Source organism: Lathyrus oleraceus, chromosome 6, assembly GCF_024323335.1.
Source record: "Lathyrus oleraceus cultivar Zhongwan6 chromosome 6, CAAS_Psat_ZW6_1.0, whole genome shotgun sequence".
NCBI classification, from domain to species: domain Eukaryota; kingdom Viridiplantae; phylum Streptophyta; class Magnoliopsida; order Fabales; family Fabaceae; genus Lathyrus; species Lathyrus oleraceus.
The window spans coordinates 506132142-506140077 of record NC_066584.1 but is presented as its reverse complement, the minus strand read 5'-3'; positions in this window follow the sequence as shown (position 1 = coordinate 506140077).

The following is a 7936-nucleotide window of genomic DNA, read 5'->3' as shown; positions in this document are numbered from 1 at the left end:
TTCACCAGATCAAAGTCCTTCACTCCTTCTCCCAGCAAGAAACCTTCTAACAACTTGTCTTCTGGTTTGTCATTCATAGGAAAACCAAGTTGCCGCATAGCAAGCTCAGGATTGTAATTGATGCAACCTCGAGTTCCTATGAGTGGCACATTATGGAAGTTGCCACATTTGATGATTATGTCCACATCATCATAAACACGAGAGTACCAGGTGATGTCATTGGCAGTGAGAGACATGATTTTTTGAGACCACTTGAGGTTATCCTTGTTCTGAACAAAAGGCCATTCGCTTGGTAAGTGAGATAAGAACCATTTATAGAGTAAAGGAGCGCAACACTGGATCATCCCCCCCCCCCCTTCTTCTCATTTCTCCAATGAATGGAGTGATAAACATCTGCAAGCAAGGTGGGAATGGGATTCTTGAGCAAGAAAATGCGTATAGCAGTCATGTCCACGAAGTCATCAATGTTTGGGAACAAGACAATCCCATAGAGTATCAAGGCTAACACAGCATTGAAAGCGACCCAATCTTCTTTACTTTTGAAATCTGAAGCTTTTCCCACTAAGAACTTCAAAGTGAAGCCCAAAGTGTCTCCTTTTGGTCCAATATTAGCTTTCACTTCCGCTTTATCTAGATGTATAGATGAACCTATTTGTTGATGTGTAGGAAATTCCCCTAGACCGGTGTAAGGGACTTCATCCTTGATACTAATGTTTGCTATATGTGAGAACTCTTCCAGTGTTGGCGCCAACTGGAAGTCCTGGAATGTGAAACACCGCAAGGGAGGATCATAGAATTGTGCCAAAGTGAAAATGGCCCAAGCATCCACCTCGGTGTTCATGATAGTCAACAGGTCACCATACTCAACATAAAAGTTGTTCCTTCTGATTTTTTTTCACATCTGAGATCAACCCCTTAATCAATCCTAGCTTTGGATTCCTGAACTTGAATGAATAAGTACTTTTTTGATTGCTACCCATGTCTTCTGAATGCCTGCAATCAAACGAGTCTTTAGGTCCCTTGAAAATATGCACATGTCATATGTGTTATGATTATGAAATGTTTTATGTTTATGTGTGTATAGTTGGGTAGGTGATCAATAGGAACATTCTGATTAATTACTTCATGGAGGAAAGGTTCCAAGAATAGGAAAACCAAACAGGTAGGCTCTAGGGTTTAAAAGGTTCCTAGAGTCATGGACCCAATTCAAGAATATTATCGTCAGAACGACTAATCGTAAGACAATAATATCTTAAAAAGGATCTATTCTAGGTGAGGTCTTTGTATTAACCCAATGAGTCCTAAGTCTCGTAGGTCAATACTACACAACCATCGACTCCACGGTTCTAGACACGGTTCCCAGAGTCATGGATCACACCTGACAATATTATCGTCAGAACGACTACTCGTAAGACAACAATATCCTCAAAAATGATCTATTCTGAGTGAGGTCTTCGTATTAACCCAACGAGTCCTAAGTCTCATAGGTTAACACTACACAACCATCGGTCCTAAAAGCCATAGGTTCAGGGTTCTACAAAAGGTCCTTAGAATCATAGATCGAGGTTGAAAGTATCACCGCCAAAACGACTAATCGTAAGACAGTAATACTTTCAAGGGATCTCATCTGAGTGGGGTTCTCGCATCAACCTAACGAGTCCGATGTCTCGCAGGTCAATACTACACAACCACCATCCTAACTTAAGTTTTTCTCATAGCTCGGGTATAAAGCTTTTCCTCACACAAATGCCAATAGTCCAGAAAGTTCCAATGATACCATATATCAATAATACAGTAATTGGAAATACAGATAATAAAGGCATATATAGATAAAATAAATAAGAAGCAAACAAACAGATGGAAGCAAAACCTCAAACACAAAACAAACTAAATTAGGGTTGACTCGCTTAGGAGAACTTTCGTCCCCAGCAGAGTCGCCAGCTGTCGCGGCGCGAAAATTACCCGAGCGTAAGGAACCCTCGAAATATAAACAAAACAGAGTCGCCACCGAACTTTATTTATTCCCAAAGAGGGAAAGGGGAAATATCGATAAAACCCACAAAAATAAAAAAAGAAATGGTCATCACAACCAAATCGGGTTCGGGAGTCGGTTATGCAAGGGGAAGGTATTAGCACCCCTCACATCCATCGTACTCGATGGGACCCATTTAGTTAGTTTCGTGTTGGAGTGTCAGCGTGATATCGTTTGTGATCTTCTACTTATCGGGTGAGGAAATAGAAATAACGAAAGGAAAGACTTAGGGGTGTTTTAATATTTATGTGCCTGACAAGATTTCGCAATCCTGCTCCTACGTATCTCCAGGTGCTATGAAGAACTCAAGGCATACGTAGTTCTACCCAAAGAGAACTACTTGGATGGATTGCTTTTAAAGAGAGTGATGCTTGGATCACATTTGAGCGATTAAACCTTTACTTGCTGCTCACTCTTGGAGGCTGAAGTCTTTGTTTGTTTCGCATCAAAATGGATATTGCATACTTTTTTCTGAAAATATTTTCGGAGTCGCACAAGGGCGGAAGACAAGTTTGATAAGTTTGAGTTGATTTTAAGCGGAGACAAGCATCCAAGCAGAGAGCTCTACTGCAGTACTCAGATGCTCGAAAAGGAAGAGGCCTAAGCCCAATCACTCTCTTTTCATCCAAAAGTTTATTATAAAAATGTGTGGCAAATTAGGTCAAAGTTCATTAACGGAAGACGGTTAGTCAGACAGAGAGCTCTACAGCAGTGTCCAAATAATCGGGAAAGAGAAGGTCGATACCCAATCAATCTTTTTCTTCTATAAGAGAAATGACCTAATTTTGGTAATTACTGTATGTTAATATGGAAGACGAATGTTTGGACATTGAGCTCTACAGCAATATCCTAACATCCGAAACAGAGAAAGTCTAAACTAAATCAGTTTCTTCCATTTTTATTGTGAAAAGCTTTTGAAAATAAGGGGACGACCTGACGTTGGATCAAGCGTCTGAAGTTGACTTATGAAAAATAATTTGGATGTGGCGGGGGTGCGCTCGACTTTACAATCAATTTGGATTTTTGATTTGGAAAAAAAAGACTCGACGTTGGATCGAGTGTTTGTTTTTGTTCTTTTCTAAAAGGGTTGATTTTAATCTTCTGTTAACAATCACATAGTACAGTAAAGTAAATGAAAGCGGTAAATTTATTACACATGTTTAGGAATGGGGTACAGTTTGTCGAATGGGGATACAATATAATAATTAAATGATATAAGTTTTAAAAGACAGTTGAAAAAAAAAATAAAAATAAATAAAAGAATCTCGTTGTAAGAAGGCCCAAGAGAAAGCCAAGGGACTCGAAGTAAAATTGGAAGTCAAACTAAAAAAAATAATTTAGCGCTGTGTTAAGAAACTATAAGGCGATTTATATAGGAATCACCCTTTCTGAAGTTGGTCAATAAACTCTATGCATCCAAGCAATTTTCAGAAGCTAAATTGGATTTAAGTTCGAAAATCATTACGCAATAATAAACCAAACAACAAACTAGCATATTGTTATTATTATTGCAACATTGCAAAAAAAAATTTACATTAACTCAAAGTCATAGGAAAACAAGAAAGCTAACACAAAACACACATATGTTATCCACAGTGAATTTGCATTGCTACATAATCGAAATAGAACTAAAAATAAATTTTTATTTTAAAAACGTATTAAGACACCGTGTATATATATATATATATATATATATATATATATATATATATATAATATATATATATATATATATATATATATATATATATATATATATATATATATATATATATATATATATATATATATATATATATATATATATATATATATATATATATATATGTATATGCATAAAACTCAATATAAACCCACAAATATATATTAATATAAAATTTAATAAACAAAAAGATATATGCATATAAAACTTTAAACGGAATATAATATATATAATTTAAAAATTTAAAAGATATATATTTTTATAAAAAAACTTAAAGCACTATATTATATACGTATATCCCAAAACGAAAGTGTACTATATATTATAAAACTAAAGTATATATTATATATGATATATATTATATAGTATATGAAACTAACAGAACACAGATATATATAACTGAAAATAAATAAAGTGTATATATCAAAAGAAAAAAAAAAAAATATATATATATATATATATATATATATATATATATATATATATATATATATATATATTTATATATATATATATATATATATATATATATATATATATAATTTAAACAGTAGATGAAGAGGAACAATGTTTATGCTACTTCTTTTTTATTTTCTCTTTTTTTTCTATTCTTTTCTTTTATTTTTGAATCTAAGGAATTTATGTGAGGTTGAGGTTTTATGATACAATAAAAGAGTGGATCTTATGATACAGTAAGAGAGTGAATAAATTTAGAAAGAAAACTCACCGAAAGAAGAGAGTAACGATCTTCTTTTTCTATCTGAAGCAAAACAACTCTTTGTCTCTTTGTTATATGTTCACGGATTCAATTCGGAAATGGAAAGCGAGGTCCTCTGAGCAGCCACCGTTGTTTTTTATATTTCATTCATAAGTTAACATATATACTGTGTTTTAGGGTTAACAATTTATTTAAAATCCAAAATGCCCTTGGATATTTTAAAAGACCAAAATGAATTAAACAAATTACAGTAAATAATATTTAAATATTTTAAGATAAAATAAAAGAAAATTAAAGTAAAATGAAAATATAACTAATTCTAAGTATCTTTTCTAAAAATTTTAATGATAAAAAAACAATAATAAAAAATTTAAAATAAAATAAAATAAATCGGGTGTAAAAATGTCTGAAAAGTTAAACTGAATGCACCAAAATGATCAGCGTGAAATAAACTTCTCGGAAACATACAATTTTTGATCAAATTTTAAAATAAAAATCGACCGGTTAAAAGGCTCAGGCGGATAAAAATGTGAATGAAAAAGTAGTCGAAAAAAATAAAATGAGCACACCGGATTAAGCTACCCGAACCATAGATTAAGATAACTGGCGTCTACAAGCTTAATTTTGAAAATTTTCGCCCGCTAATCCGACAAACAGTTGAGAAATGGTTCGACTGGTCTGCCTGTAGATCCGAAAAATTATTTCGAGCAATATTTTAAGTGTTATGTGAAACAAAATGTATGTTGTGACGAGTAACAAATGCAAACATCTTGTAAATTAACGTAATTGCTGACTAAGTAACCGTGAACAGACAATCAGATGCAAATGAGTCGCTCTTAGACCATTTACTATTGATTCTCAAACACAATTAAAACCCTACAAGGATTCAGCTGACGCCAATACTCTTGACTGCCACCCTCTGACCCTCTAAAACAAAATGCAACTGAGCGAATGACACACTGAGATTCAAGAAATCAAATCTTTCAACTTATTAATCAACAGATGGCTGCATGGATGTTATCAAGATCAAATAAAATGCCATAACTCCTGGCTTTTTATCTAAACCCTGATAAATGTTTTTAACTGATGAAATGCACGACAAAATGGATTGATTACGCTATACCGATGCAAGCAAAAACTCAAGTAAAATTTAGGGTATGACACCTCTGTTTGAAATTGTTGGCATGACATCAACTGAGTTGACTTTTGTTGTCGCATTTGCGTATATGGAGTCTGAGCAGACATAACTTTTGTTGGATATTGAATAAGCTTAAACAATTGTTTATGAAGAAATATTTGTGTCCACAAGTGATTTTGACAGATAGAGATCTTGCTTTGATGAAAGCAATTGAAATTGTGTTTCCTATGTCGACTAATTTGCTATGTAGATTTCACATTAACAAAAATGTTGGTGCAAAACGCAAGCAATATGTGGTGAATGTCATGCAAAAGACGATCGGGAGATTATGGATGAGAGTTTTTTGGGCTAGTGATGAGGCTGAGTATCATCAACTATTGCAACAACTTGAGCAGACATGTGTTGATTTTAGTGCATTTATTGATTATGTGAAAGACACATGGATGACTCCACATAGACAGAGATTTGTTGGAGCATGGATTAATCGTGTGCTACATTTGGATAACAAGACGACTAATCGGTATGTTTTTTTAAATATTTTTTACTATGTATTTTTTTAATGTGTATTATTTTTAGGGTTGAGTCTGCTCACTGAAAGTTAAAGTAGATATTGGGGAACAATATATGTCACATGATCAAATATTGAGAAGTTATGAATAACAACTTAAGGTTACAACTTGGTAACATTAGAGCTTCTTTTCAAAAAAAATTAGGAAGTTGAGCACGCGCACATAAGTCCATTTTATGATAATCTATGTGGTTCAGTGTCTCGAGCTGCTTTGAAACGTATTGTTGAAGAGTTATTGAGAGTTGATTATGTTGGAACTAACAGACAAATATATGGGTGTACTCTTAAAACATCTTTATGGGTTACCTTGTGCTTGTGAGTTAGGAAGATACACACTTGATGAGATGTTCATGTTCATTAAAGGAAACTAAGTATAGAAGTTGAGTTGGAGGTAGATGTAGATGATAGACCGGAGGTGGATATGAGTTGTGCAATAGATGAATTGTGGAAAAGGTTTAAGTCATTAGATGTTGTTAGGAAAAGGGCATTAAAAAATAGGATTTGTGAACTTGCCTACCCCACAATGACTTTATTGTGTCCACCACCTGAGAAATTAAAAACCAAAGGAGGAATGAATAAAAAATGAAGAAAAAAAACAGTATGATGTGATATTTATAGGGACCCTTCGTATCATGAGTATGTTCATCAAGCATCTCAATCTTCACAAAGGCAATCTTAACCATCACAGACTTCAAAAAAGTTGAAATTATCAAAGAAACAGTCACAATCAAAGAAGCATTTCACTCTTCAATTTCCTAATCATATTAGATCATATATTGAAGATGTAGTTAATGGTGTATCAGATGGTAATTGTGAATTTAAAGTCATTGCATCATTGCATGGATATGGTGAGGATGGTTGGTTAATGGTTCGTCGAGACTTGGAGTATGAAATAATAGACAAGAAAAGATCAAGTTTGTATGACACGTTATTTTGTAATCGATTAATAGAAGTGAGAGAATCTTTTAGTCCGCAACTGCCACAGAAATGGTTGACTCTATCTAATATGGATTACTTGAGAATAAATCGCTATAATATTGTACTTATTTGTTTAGACAATCCACACATGACTTTCTTTTCATGACTTTCTTTTCTATGACAAGTTCACATTCACCAAATGAAAATTACATTAATTTTGTAACCCAAAATCATTGGATTCAGAAACTTAATTTATTTTATTTAATATATAAAATACTTTACTTAATTTACTTATTAAATATATGATTTAATATATTTTTATAATAAAATAAACATGAGAGGGATTTCCGTTACCACCGATCACATTAGATTAGAAGTTTCGTTGACCATAACAACATATTAGATGGTAGAATCTACGGGACATCTAGAACATTGCCAATTATTTAGACCTATATTATCACGAATATGTAGTCAAAACATAAATATTATATTATGTCATTCAATTTTAATTTCATGTCTCATGATCACATAAGTGATAAAAAAACTAATCATAAATCTAAAAATTAATACATAGGAAAAAAAATCAATACAAACGAAAAATAGGCAAAACTTCAAATAAATCATCAAAATGAGAGGAGAGAGAAGGAATCAACTGCCAAAAAAATGATCCATTTACACCAGGAACCATGAAACGTCTAATATATGAAAGAATTGTGGTAAAAAATTGTAATGAGTTAATAAACAGAGAAAAATGAAGTATTTCAAAATACTAGATGTAGAACAAAATCAAAGTTGAAATAATTGGAGGATAGATACAACTTACATGTCACAAAGAGTACTATGTTCTATTGATACACAGT